This window comes from Telopea speciosissima, chromosome 10 (genome assembly GCF_018873765.1).
Source record: "Telopea speciosissima isolate NSW1024214 ecotype Mountain lineage chromosome 10, Tspe_v1, whole genome shotgun sequence".
NCBI classification, from domain to species: Eukaryota; Viridiplantae; Streptophyta; class Magnoliopsida; order Proteales; family Proteaceae; genus Telopea; species Telopea speciosissima.
The window spans coordinates 4,782,647-4,797,722 of NC_057925.1; the positions used below are offsets into that span (position 1 = coordinate 4,782,647).

The 15,076-nt window shown below is 41.8% G+C and overlaps 1 pseudogene; it reads left to right on the plus strand.

Moving 5' to 3' along the window:
- The first annotated feature begins 2,245 nt into the window (after window positions 1–2,245).
- Window positions 2,246–14,995, plus strand: LOC122642292 (annotated as a pseudogene).
- The last annotated feature ends 81 nt before the right edge of the window (window positions 14,996–15,076 follow it).

Genomic DNA, 15,076 nt, shown 5'->3' on the forward strand with positions numbered 1-15,076 from the left:
ACCTAATAAATTCTTAATTGAGCAATGGAAGTGCATAGGACTATAGGAGCCTTCAAGGAATGGACCTGCCTTCTATAGTTCTTCTATTCAAGAAGCTGGCTTCCACCAATTTGCATGTGTTCCCCCTAATTTAATGCCAATCGAGACACACATTACGCATTAGATTCGGTCCACAGACAGCCTACGCTTCAGTCCAACTATAAACCTACCTACCCTCATCAGAGGAGAAGAGAAAGAAAATGAAAAAAAAAAAAAAAAACTTATTCAATATTATAACCCAGTTGCCGCGTACAAACCCTCATGATTTTCTCCTTATCTTTTTAGTTTTTTTTAATGACTGTGTTTGTGTGTAGCATTAGTCTATAATTCTCACATGGTTGGGACCATTGGTTTGATACAACATTTTCTATAAATAATTTGGGGGCAAGAGAATGCTAACTAGTCGTGTAGCCAATGAGAGTGGACACAGAAGTATTGATTTGGATGAGATTTTCGATTTTATTGGGGGCTGAGCGATCTTTTCGTGTGCTCCTACGTGTGAGCACAGGAACCACATGATTGAGTAGTGTTCTTTTTCCCATAATTCAGTTAGATTGACTAGTTAATAGTTAACATTGATAGTCTAACATAAGCCATGTAATGATAAATGGCTTATGTAATAATAAATGACATTTTTTTTTTTTTTTGGTGAATGAAAATTTATTAAAGAGCGAAAAATATACAAAGCACCGAATGGAGAAATTAATCCCTATACAAGGGGCTACAAAAGCCTCATCTGAAGGCCCTAGGACGAAACAATATGTCTATTCTTGAGATAACCAACATCCGAAGCATGAAGACGGTTAATCTTAGTTCTAATCTCAAATTTAACTATAATCCAAATTTGACTATAAGAGAAGGAGTTGGTCCATCTTCTATTGTTTCTTTCCCAACATAGCTGATACACCGTGACACAGAATGTCATTTTAATTGTAAGATTGCATATGGACTTGCCTTTGAACTCTTGAATATTTTTCACCCTTCTTAAGCCAAGACCACCTTCTTACATACGAAGACACACATCAGTCCAACCAATGGTGTGAAGAAAGGTGGTGTTGTCACTTTCTTCCTATAAGAAAGCTATTCTGAATAAAAGATCCAAGAAACCCATTAACACCGGTCCAGTAGATGTAGGAAGCTTGCATGACAATTCTAACAAATTCCAGCCTCCCTGCAGGGCTGGAAAAATAAACATGGTCAATGATTTCTGAAAGAAAAAAAATAAAATAAAATAAAAAAATGGTAATGATTCATTGTGTTTAGGATAAACAGATTACTCTAGCTATTATATGTCGATTTCATGATCCGACATCAAATATTTGACTTACTAGTACTGTAATCCATGGTTAAAGGGAGAAAGTTCTATGTTTGGGAGTATGGCCTATGCTAGCACTTCTATGAGTCTATTTCTCTCCTCCCCATTTGAAAAGACACCTCTACCCCCATGTTTTGAGGAGGAGAGTGATAGACACATGGGAGTAAGACAGAAAACTACTTCTCATAGTTAAATTACATAAAATCTCCTATTCAAGCTAGAATATGTTTTTAGTACTAAACAAAGCTAACCCACCTTTCAGATAATACATAACAAAATGTGTCACACATGGGTTGTCGATTGACAAAAAAATGGAGTCTCAGATCCAAACATTAACAAAAACACATTCATGGGTTGTTGATTAAAAGAATAATTTCTCCACCAATACTCAATGAATTAAGTCTTAGATCTATCCAAATGGTAAAACCAAAACAGCCCTAGATCCAGAGGTTAGTTCTCAAATGACATTCCTGATTGGTTCTCTAGGTCTGAACGATTTGATTTGCTTCAGAAAAACTGGGTTTTTTGTTTAAGGGTGATCCCATTATAATAGGTTCCATATGGGCTGGCACCTTTGTTGCACTACTTTCAGAGACTTGGGAGATATGCTTTGGAGTTGACTCTTAAGGCAGGAACTATTCATACTAGAAGTGGTTAGGGTTTATATATATTAGATAAAGTTATCAGAAAGGTTTAGTTAGTGGGATGAATGACATGAAAAGATGGAATATTATATAAGATCTGCACCAGTTGGGAACTTTCTAATCAATTAAACAAATGTAACTCTTTGTGTACATTGATTGAAGGGATCAGTATATAAACTAGGGAATGGACTTTCATTCCAAGCCATTCTCAAGCTAGTCTTCTCTTACTCCTCTTCAGCCTAAGGCCATGGCACCCCCTTGGCCTCGCCTGGTTTATGCTTTGGTAGTTTGCTTGATAGCCACCAATGTTGTAGCAGATGACGAAAAGCCTCTGAAATCTCTTCCGCATCTACATCATCACAAACATCGACCACCGCCGTATTACTACAAGTCCCCACCACCACCTTCTCCCTCTCCTTATTATTACAAGTCACCACCTCCACCATCTCCATCACCGCCTCCGCAATACTATTACAAATCACCACCACCTCCATCTTCATCTCCTCCACCACCTTATTATTACAAGTCACCACCTCCACCATCACCATCGCCGCCTCCTCCATACTATTATAACTCACCACCTCCACCCTCCCCATCACCTCCACCTCCATACTATTACAAATCACCACCACCACCGTCACCATCGTCTCCTCCTCCATACTTGTATAAGTCACCACCTCCACCATCCCCATCAACTCCCCCTCCCTACTTGTATATGTCTCCGCCACCACCTTCACCATCGCCTCCTCCTCCATACTTGTATAAGTCACCGCCTCCACCATCTCCATCACCTCCCCCTCCTTACATTTATAAGTCACCACCACCACCTTCACCATCGGCACCTCCTCCATACTTGTACAAGTCACCGCCTCCACCATCTCCATCACCTCCCCCTCCATACATATATAAGTCACCACCACCACCACCACCTTCACCATCACCTCCTCCTCCATACTTGTACAAGTCACCGCCTCCACCATCTCCATCACCTCCCCCTCCTTACATGTATAAGTCACCACCACCACCTTCACCATCACCTCCTCCTCCATACTTATACAAGTCACCGCCTCCACCATCTCCATCACCTCCCCCTCCTTACATGTATAAGTCACCACCACCACCTTCACCATCTCCACCTCCTCCATACTTGTACAAGTCACCGCCTCCACCATCTCCATCACCTCCCCCTCCTTACATGTATAAGTCACCACCACCATCACCTCCTCCTCCATACTTATACAAGTCACCGCCTCCACCATCTCCATCACCTCCCCCTCCTTACATGTATAAGTCACCACCACCACCTTCACCATCTCCACCTCCTCCATACTTGTACAAGTCACCGCCTCCACCATCTCCATCACCTCCCCCTCCTTACATGTATAAGTCACCACCACCACCTTCACCATCACCTCCTCCTCCATACTTATACAAGTCACCGCCTCCACCATCTCCATCACCTCCCCCTCCTTACATGTATAAGTCACCACCACCACCTTCACCATCTCCTCCACCTCCTTACATGTATAAGTCACCACCACCACCTTCACCATCTCCACCTCCGCCATACTTGTACAAGTCACCGCCTCCACCATCTCCATCACCTCCCCCTCCTTACATGTATAAGTCACCACCACCACCTTCACCATCTCCTCCTCCTCCATACTTGTACAAGTCACCGCCCCCACCATCTCCATCACCTCCCCCTCCCTACTTGTATAAGTCACCACCACCACCTTCACCATCACCACCTCCTCCATATTTATACAAGTCACCGCCTCCACCATCTCCATCACCTCCCCCTCCTTACATGTATAAGTCACCACCACCGCCTTCACCATCTCCTCCTCCTCCATATTTGTACAAGTCACCGCCTCCACCATCTCCATCACTTCCCCCTCCTTACATGTATAAGTCACCACCACCACCTTCACCATCACCTCCTCCTCCATACATGTATAAGTCACCCCCACCACCTTCACCATCTCCACCTCCTCCATACTTGTATAAGTCACCACCTCCACCTTCACCATCACCTCCTCCTCCATACTTGTACAAGTCACCGCCCCCACCATCTCCATCACCTCCCCCTCCTTACATGTATAAGTCACCACCTCCACCTTCACCATCACCTCCTCCTCCATACTTGTACAAGTCACCACCCCCACCATCTCCATCACCTCCCCCTCCTTACATGTATAAGTCACCACCTCCACCTTCACCATCACCTCCTCCTCCATACTTGTACAAGTCACCACCCCCACCATCTCCATCACCTCCCCCTCCTTACATGTATAAGTCACCACCACCACCTTCACCTTCACCTCCTCCTCCATACTTGTACAAGTCACCGCCCCCACCATCTCCATCACCTCCCCCCTCCTTACATGTATAAGTCACCACCACCACCTTCACCATCACCGCCTCCTCCATACTTATACAAGTCACCCCCTCCACCATCTCCATCACCTCCCCCTCCCTACTTGTATAAGTCACCACCACCACCTTCACCATCGCCTCCTCCTCCATACTTGTATAAGTCACCGCCTCCACCATCTCCATCACCTCCCCCTCCTTACATGTATAAGTCACCCCCACCACCATCACCATCGCCACCTCCTCCATCTCCATCACCACCTCCTCCATACTTCTATAAGTCCCCACCTCCTCCCTCACCATATCCTTCATACTATTATAGTTCCCCTCCACCACCCAAAGTTTACTAGATATTCCATCATTCCAATGTAGTTCATTAAAATTTTTCTATTCATTCCCAATAAATTGTACTTGTAGTTCATTAATTTCTAATTTTCCTCCCTGTTATTTCTATTCCCTTCGGTGCAATTCCAAAACAATGAGAATAGTGGAGGTCCCGAAGGGCGCATCAATCAATCGAAACTGAGCTGAACCGAAGCTTGGATTTGGCAATAAAAGGTTTTTTTGGGGTTATTTTTTGCATTTTGTAATAGCTCTCTCTCTCTCTCTCTCTCTCTCTCTCTGTGTGTGTCTCTGTTGGAAACTATTGTATTTGTTACATGTTGGAAACTTGTTCATCATATGCAAATTAAGGCTTAAAAGGAGAATTGGCTAGAACTTGTTCCTTTTTATAAATATTTCTCTGTTTGGTTTTTTTGTATGAAGACAGTTATTGGAAGCACAAACTTCCTCAACATATCTAAATCAACTTATCATGATTTCTTTTTCGGTTTTCACATATATCTACAAACATGCAAATTTACTTCATCAAGGTCATGTGGGTTCAAATTCCCCACCCTCTCCCCCCCCCACCTAAAAAAAAAGTTATTAAATAAAAGGCTCAGATCGTTGGAGCACCCACAGCCGATGTGGGATTACCTCAATACTCTCCCTTACGTGCAGGCCTTCTTGTTGGCTCTATCTTTGTGGGTGGAATATGACCCATCATCGACAAAGACCCAACGTACCCGCTCTAGTAGGATATCTTCATCAGCAATCTCTACATTTCTGGCCAGAGAACAATCCAAAAGGTAAAAAAAATAAAAAAGGGGAAAAATTGTTTGGAAAAATCAAGCATATACATCAGGATCACATACACAAAGAAAGTAAATTATTGAGTTCTGATGGCCTTTGCATTGAGCTCATATATCATCCACGATCTAATTATTAATTCCAGTACTACCAGATTTAAGTCTTTAAATTTGAAGAATCCCAATACACTTTACCTCTGATTTTACAAGTTCTAACCAGGTATTGATGAGCTACAGAAATTAGGTTCCAACCATTTTTTAAAGGGTTTTTGCCCAATGCCCATTTGTACAAATACACCTTTACAACTGTACAATTTTTGTGTGTCCCCCCTACTTTCAAAATATTGTATTCCTTTAGTCCAGTAGGTTAGTTTGGAACATTATGTTCAAACGTCTGGACTTTTTTGTACATGGTTAGACCATTATGCCCTTGATAGGGTAGAATGACCAAGTTGCCTTCACTAACATTATTATGTGGGTTTTTACCAAATGCCCCCTTCAAAATGCCCATTTGTACAAACGCACTGTTGTAACTTTACAATTTCCAGGTGCCCCCCTATTTTTTTAATTATTGTAACACTTTAGTTTAGTCCGTTAGTCTAGGATCTTAAACATTAGCTTCAGAAAATCTAATGACGAAAATGCCCTTATAATAAAATCCATCAAAATTAAAGGGTAAAGTGAACAAATTGCCCTCTTCTTCCCCAAATCGTTTAGGATTTGAAACTGAAAATCAATTTGAGGAAGATTTGGATAACAAAATTGCAGGTTCAGCATTGCGATAAAGTATATCATATTCTTACGAAAAGCTAATTTTCACTAAATTACGACAGAGAAACGAAGTCTCAAATCCCATAAAATTGACTTTTGAAGTGATTTAACTTACCGCCACTCCTTCAAAGAAAATGAAAATAAGAAGCTGGCTGCCGGCCACCAAATTGCAGTTGTGTTCCGCCTAATTTTCTACACAATTCTCTTTGCTAAGAATTCAGAATTCGCGTTAAGTAATGCATTGTCTAATGCCAATTGGCAACTTGCAAATGCCAATCGAGACTCACGTTATGCGACTGCATCAGTCCAATCAAAATCTTACCTACCCCTTATATGTAATAAAATATGGGTGAGGGTTCTTTGTGGGGGAGTGCAGGGACCATGTGTGTACAACAGGCTGGCAATCAATGCGAGCGCGTGCTGGCATCTCGGGGGTGAGATTTTCATTTTTCATGGAGGCGGGGCTGTTATTGTGCCCTGGCCGCCCCCCCACTATGATTGGGCGTGGCGTCCCCACCCCCCCCCCCCCCAACCCCCACCAAAAATAAAAAATATTTTACAATGTAAATGTTGTAAGCTAATGCATACATTATTACATTATTACAGCTAACAAATGTAACCCTACATGCAAAGGAGTAGGAAAGAAAATAAGACAGATACTTTCACAGATACTTTCAATATTATAACGATCCAATTGTCGCATGCAAGACCCCCTGTCTCTCTCTCAAAATATAATGTCAGTCAGTATGTCATTTTTTATTTTTTTTTTAGGGGGGGGGGGGGAGATAAACTAAGCTTTATTGATAAGAACGTGTAGTACACATAGATTCTGAATTACAAGTTTTAAAAAACCATGGAATGGAAATAGGCTAGATTGTCGTACACCTCAAGGACTGGTCCTACTTTAGTCTTTGACTCTATTCTAATTATCAAATGGCTGGATCTTAGTTTAATACAGATTTTGTTTAAATAATTCGGTTAAAATGACAAGTTAATAGTCAAGTTTGATAATCTAAAATAAACCATTTATCACAAAGAAATAATAAATGACACTTAACTAATCATTTCTAGAAAGAAAAACTAATAAACTTGGTATAATGATTAATTATGTTTAATTATATTATTCATTCAGATTACTCTGACTATTATATTGTCACTTTAATATCTTGATCGGACACTAAATGTTACACTCGCGCCCAAAATATACCCTAATACCCCAGGGCAATTTAGACCTTCACCAAAGGGTAATGCATAGGTGGTAATGGTCAACATTAATGGCCTTAAGCCTAATATTTTATTATGAGTGTTTCCTCGAAGTCCTGGAAGTACGGGTCAAAGCCCAGCAAATTTTCCTTGAAGTTTGGGTCCTGATAGCAGCACCGGAGTCACGAACGGACTCACTCGAACTGAATCCGTTTGAGGATCCGCCCGTGCTGTTATCTGCCCTTTTGGTTTATTTTCCTGTGGGACCTACATCTCCGTATCCCGGACACCATAATTAAACCCTTGGACCAAATAAACCCCCACCGTTACCTTTTTTGCATTTTTTAACCTTGTATGTGGGCCCACAAGGCCCAAATATAATGTTAATGAGTTTTAGTATTAAAGGCCTAAACCAAACAAGACTTAAGACCTTAGTACTAGAGGTTTTAATGAGAAATCAAACAGACCTTAAGGCCCATGTTTTATTCTAAAACTAACTTTAGATGTGTTTCTTGTTAAATGAACTTTTGAGCTACCCTACCCAAACATGCCCTAAGTTACAACTAAGAGACCCTAGCCAAACAAGCCCTAGACTAAAACACATTTTTGGGCCTTAAGCTAAGCCAAACATACCCTAACTAATTGGACCTAAGAATCTTAGCCAAACTGGCCCTAAGGCCCATTTCATTTTATAGCCAATAGGTTCTTTTTAGGTTTGAGAAGTTGGGTTGGTTCAAGGATCATGGGTTAAATCTTGGCCCAATAGTTGGACCATGGCTTGTTGTAGAGAAAAGAGAATAAAGGTAAGGGTAGTTTAGGGAGTTTACATTTTTTTGTTTATCTTAGTCTTAAGAGGGTAAATAGAGGAGGAATCTCTTAAGTTTTTCCTCATTTCTCCAAAGAACAAAACGTGGGAAGGAGAGGAGAAAAGAAAAGGAAAAGGAAAGAGAAAGGAGAAAGGAGGCTCATCTAGCCTTGGATTTTGCTTCTCCATTGGAGGTGAGTGAATCTTCCATCTCTCCCTCTCCATTTCTTTATTTACTAGCTTAGGGTTTTGAATCTTGAGGTTGAGATTAGCTTGGGTTCCACTTGGGACCTAATGCTCTTGTTGGAGAGATGATTGTAGTCCCTTTTGGGATGCTTTTGCCTACCCTTGCACCTCTCTTTGAAGTGCCATTCAACCCAAGCCATTCAACCTAGGGATTTCACCCAAAAACCCAAGTTTGGGTTGAGAAATTGGATATAGACCATAGATGGCTTAATGCATTGTGCCATTAGGGTTATTAGGACCTTGATTAACTTTAGGAACCATCCCTACAAGCCCTTGAAGCCATTGGGGGCCTTGGGAACCAATTTGGATGAAGTTCGGAGTTGAAAAACTCATTCCTGCTGCGAACGGACTCAGCGGCGGACTCACAATCGTGCATTCGCCCGTGGATCCACCCTTCTTGAGTGTGTCTCGGGTGTGTCTCAGGGTTTGAACGGATGCACGGGCGGACTCACACAAGTGGATCCGTTCGTGAATCCGTCCGCAGTTTACAGCATGACCACTGTTTAGTATTTTGGGCATAACTTTGTCTATACATATCGTATCGACGTGATTCGAGTTGCGTTGTCAAATAGACTCAAAGGGATACATTTTCTATGAAGAAATGGTGGAACCAATCCAAATAAAAGACCCTAAAAAGTGGACCCAAACTTAGCTGATGTATTTTGACAGCTACTTTAGAACATAACTTTAGTTCGGTGACGTCACCCACATTGTGGCTGCTTGTGTAAGACTTAATAAATTTTAATAGGGATTAATTATCACCTAAAGTGCCCCCTAAATATGTTAATTAATTGATCTATTGGGATACCAAGGTTTACCCTTGATGCCCTCAAAACCCCCTTGCTGTCCTAAGGGACTTGTGACCTTATCTTAGAATTGGAAAGTCCTAAAGTGATTCCAAACCTATGAATCCCAAGAACTAATGCTTAGACTAGCCCTTGGTGGTCTTGTTGGAACTTGAAATGGTCCTTTTAGGGTCCTAAAAGTCATAACACCTATAGGGGTGAAGGTTGAAAGTGATTGACTTAGGTAATTTGTGTTGTATTTTATCAAACTTAACAATAGTAATACTTAGGGAGAACCTTAGAGTTGGATCAAATCCCTTGAATCCTCTAAGTCTTATAAAGGGCTAGATGTTTAGGACCTCCAACGAAGGATTGGACTCACATCCCCAACCCTAGGACCTCTATGGTTTCATGGATGAAGGGCTGAAGGTGAAAATCCTCTCAGATTTCAAAGGAATGTCGACGGAACCACGAGTGGATCCACGGCCCGTCAGTCCATCCGGTATAACCTAGCTGTTTAGCCTTGGGCGGAGCCACGAGCGGACCCACTTGGTAAATCCGCCCGTAGCTCAGTTCACTCTTGGGAATGTCTTAGGGCTTGGACGGATGCACGAGCGGATTCATGTTCCACATTCGCCCGTGAGTCCGTTCCATATATTTTCAAGGTTTGGCCTAAACGGATCCACGATCGGACTCACCTAGCTGCCTCCGTTCCTGCAACCACCCCTGCTGTCTTGACTAAACTTCAATTAAACTATTGAGACCCTTCGTGGGACCCACCTATACACTTCTAACATTGTTCTCATGCATCCTCAGACCTTGAAATTTATACGGGAGCACGTGCACATAAGCAAACCTTACCGAACACACCAAATGATGAACAAACAAACTGTGAGTGGGTTTTGGGTGATGTTTGGGCTTGTTATATATATATAGAGAGAGAGATCATATAATTGTGTATGTTTGCATCCATACTTAACATGTTGCATTCTTGCATATAAACTACGTTGGATAAAAATTGATGAATTGTGGATATGTTGCTTTACTTTATTATATTGGGTTACGGTACCGGGTATGCCTGTGTTGGAACCCCAAAATTATTATTATTAAAATCATTGTTTGCCATCCTGATCTGTATGCGCCGTATCATGCTGGTATCCGGGTACTAGATAGAATGGGACATTGATGCACCCGGAGTACCTTTTGGGATGATAAGATTTGCATGTAGTATATCTGTGGCTAGGATTTATGCTCCCTTATGCTACGACCCTTGCCAACAGGGGTTTATGTGTTGGACAGTCTGAGCACCTGATGTCTGTGGAGGCGAGAGAGGCCAGGTCAGGGGTAGTGATGACTATCGGGGTCTGCCACTAGGTGGTCTGATGGCTTCTACCGGCGTAGGCTCCCTCGTGATAATTGAGGTTTCACTGAGGCGATAGGTTAAGTGACCCTCAGTGTCTCCCGAGTTATCACAGTAGCATATACCATGACTTAGATTGTTTGTTAGGTGGAAAATCTATTAACATTTACATGCATCATGGACTATATGTGAATTGTATTTTTGTGCATTCCTCATCCCCTCACTGGGCTCAGTGGAGCTTACCCTCGTTGCGCAACCCTTTTTAGCTGTATGCAGGTGATCTATGATGGTGATCCTCTTTTTGGTATGGACTGATTGGAGCCTGTGATTTTGGACCTTGATGATAGCGTACACTCATGGTCTGTGCCATTGGGGCACAATTATATCTTTTTTTTTATTTATTTATTTTGTTCATTATGAGTATTGTATATATTTGGTAGTATTTCTACTGTTTCAGTTTCAAGTAAATCTTTTGGGTCAAAATGTAAAACATTAAACTGTCTATCACATAGACTTTGAATCCTTTGTATCTGTAACGCTTCCGCCCAATTCTGATCTTTTGGAATGAAATATTCCTTTACTTTCTGCATTCTAATATTATTGTAATTTAATATTAGTTTAAGATTGTGAGTGGCCACTGCATCGAGATCCTAGTAGTGGTTAGGATGTTGGTAAGCATCCTATCATACCCCTTTTATAGTGTTTTATCCCTTATTGGGATGGGGGTGTGACACTAAATATTTGACTTACTAGTGTAATATGTAGTTAAAAATTATATAAATAATAATACATAAATAAAAATCTTCTCTGCAAAAAAACTGGATGGTCTGAATGATTTGATCTGCTCTAGAAATGAAGTCCAGTTCCTCTGCGCGTACATGTAATTTGTATGCATTTCAAATTACCGGCTTCTTACTATAAGCATTTGTGGCAAATTACATCTAGTTTCTTTTGGGGAAAAATAATGACAAGCCAAAGATAAACTGGATTTCATGGGAGCGGTTGTGTCAATCCAAGGAGAAAGGTGGCCTTGGCTTTCGTGATCCTTCTTTTCATAATAACGCTTTATTATCCAAGATTGCTTGGCAATTATGGAAAGATGGAGATAGTCTATTTTCCCGTTTTTTAAGTCTATATATTAACCAACTTCCAATATTTTACATGCAAGGATTGGTAATCAACCTAGTTGGGGTTGGAGGAGCATTATGGAAGGCATTAGTGTCTTAAAGAAGTGTTTATGTTGGCGAATTGGTGATGGTGAATCAGTTGATGTTTGGAATGATGCCTAGGTTCCTTCCCTACAAGACTACAAAATCAATTCATCTCACCTGAATGATGCTTCTATTCATTTAGTGGCTGATCTGATTGACCAAGATAGAAGATCTTGGGATAATGGTTTGCTAACTTCCAATTTTTGTTTTATCTGATGTCAAAAGCATTAAGAAAATACAGCTTCCCCTATTTCCTAATTTGGATAAGCTTGAGTGGATGGCCTCTAACAATGATGTTTTCTTTGTGAAGAGTGCTTATCATCTACTTGCTAATGCCTTAACAGTGGAAAGAAGTTTAGAGGCAACATATTAAAGGAACCACTCTTGGTCAGATGTGTCGAGGGGTGTTTGGAAGATGATCTGGAATTGTAGAAGCCATCCCAAAATTCAACACTTTCTGTGGAGAGTGTGTGTTGTTGGTGTAGCAACGGGTGATACACATTGCCATCGCAGTAGCAAAGTTGATCGGTGTTGTGCTAGGTGTGGATCTGTTGAAACTATCTCACACATTCTACTAGGTTGTTCTTTTGCCCGTGCAACCTGGTTTGGTTGTTCTTTAGGGTTCATGATTCCTTCGGGTGATGATCCTTCACTAAACGATTGGATCATGGGTTGGAGCAGTATTTCATGGGATAAAGGCACTCTTTGAATGGGAATCTCATTATGCTCTTTTATATGTTGGATTTTTTTGGAAAGCACAGAATGATAATATATTTGGCAGATGATGTTGGTCTCCACTAGAGGTTATTCAGACCTCTTTCCCTGCTTTCCAAGAATTTTATGAATCTCAGAATTCTATTGTTGTACAACCTCCATCGGTGACCTTTCTTCATCAGCGATTTCTGGAGAATTCTCACACCAGTCGGCGATGGCTTAGATTTTTTGTGATGCTAGCTTGCCTCCTAACTCTACTACAGGTGGTGTTGACATTATTTACTTGGATTTTTTAGGCCGACCCATATATTCATGTTGTTTCGATTCCAATGAGTTTTGAGGATATTGCTACTGGGGAAGCTATGACTATCCGTTCTTCTCTATAGGAGTACATATCGAAGGGCTATAAGAATATTGTTATTGCATCTGATAATAAGGAGGTTATCACTTACTTACACGGCGGGCTATCTGTGTTTCCTCTTCGCATCCATGACATCCTAGAGGATATTATTCACCTTTCTACTTATCTTGATACATGTATTTTCACTCATGTTCCAAGGGAGAATAACAGTTGTGTTGACTCCCTGGCAAAGAAGGCGCTATCGATAACGTGTACGATGGAGTGGTCCATTTCCGATCCATAGCTTATTGATCTATGTAATCCTCAGCCGTTCAGATGGAACATTTCCACATAATAGATAGGATATATATATATATATATATATTAGATAAAGTTATCAGAAAGCTGTACTCACAAGTCACACCAACCAAAGGAAGAATTAGGCATCGGTGTAGCTTTTGTCAACATTTTTAGAATTCAAGGGATACCAACCCACCAGAGTGTAGAAAAATTCGTAGTGGGATGAATGAAATGAAAATCAAAATCTGGACTATTAATTAATTATATAAGATCTGCACTAGTTGGAAACTTTCTAAGCTAGGGATCAGTATATATATAAGCTAGCTCTATGGAATTGCCTCTCATTCCAAGCCATTCGCAAGTAGTGATCTCCTCCTCTTCTATTCAGCCTATGGCCATGACACCCCCTTGGCCTCACTTAGTTTATGCTTTGGCTTTGGTAGTTTGCTTGATAGCCACCAATGTTGTGGCAGATGAAATGTCTGTGAAATCTCTTCCACTTCCATATGGTCACAAATCTCAACCGCCGTATTACTACAAGTCCCCAACTCCATCACCACCTCTACCATTCTACTACAAATCACAACCACCTCCATCTTCATCTCTTCCACCACCATATTACTACAAGTCACCACCTCCACCATCACCATTGCCTCCTCTTCTATACTATTACACCTTCCCACCTCCCCCATTCTCATTACCTTCTCCTCTATATTATTATAAATCACCACCACCACTTCCATACTATTACAAATCACCACCTCCACCTTCACCATCACCTCCTCCTATGCTATACTTGTATAAGTCACCACCTCCACCATCTCCATCATCTCCCCCTCTCTACTTGTACAAGTCACCACCACCACCTTCACCATCGCCTCCTCCTCCATACTTGTACAACTCACCACCTCCACCATCTCCATCCCCTCCCCCTCCCTACTTGTATAAATCACCATCACCACCTTCACCATCGCCTCCTCCTCCATACTTGTACAAGTCACCACCTCCACCATCTCCATCACCTCCCCCTAAAGACTTGTATAAGTCACCGCTACCACCTTCACCATCGCCTCCTCCTCCATACTTGTACAAGTCACCACCTCCACCATCTCCATCACCTCCCCCTAAAGACTTGTATAAGTCACCGCTACCACCTTCACCATCGCCTCCTCCTCCCTACTTGTATAAGTCACCACCATCACCACCACCTTCACCATCAACTCCTCCTCCTCCTCCATACTTGTATAAGTCACCACCTCCACCATCGCCATCACCTTCCCCTCCCTATTCTTACAAGTCTCCTCCACCTCCATCACCATCACCACCTCCTCCATCCCTGTCGCTACCACCTCCCTACTTTTACAAATCTCGTCCACCACCATCGCCACCACCTCCCTATTATTATAAATCGCCCCCACCCCCATCACCATCACCACCTCCTCTATACTACTATAAGTCCCCACCTCCACCTTCACCATCGCCTCCTCCATACTACTATAAGTCCCCACCTCCACCCTCACCATCGCCTCCTCCATACTACTATAAATCGCCACCCCCTCCATCACCCTCACCACGTCCTCCATACTACTATACGTCTCCACCTCCACCCTCACCATCGCCTCCTCCATACTACTATAAATCACCACTCCCACCTTCACTTCCTCCTCCTTACTACTACAAATCTCCACCTCAACCATCCCTCTCACCACCTCCTTCATACTATTATAGTTCCCCTCCACCACCCAAAGCTTACTAGATTGTGGCTGTAGTTAATTTATAAATTTCCTCCCTGTTATTTCTATTATCTTCCAAGCAATTCAAAAACAATGAAAATAAT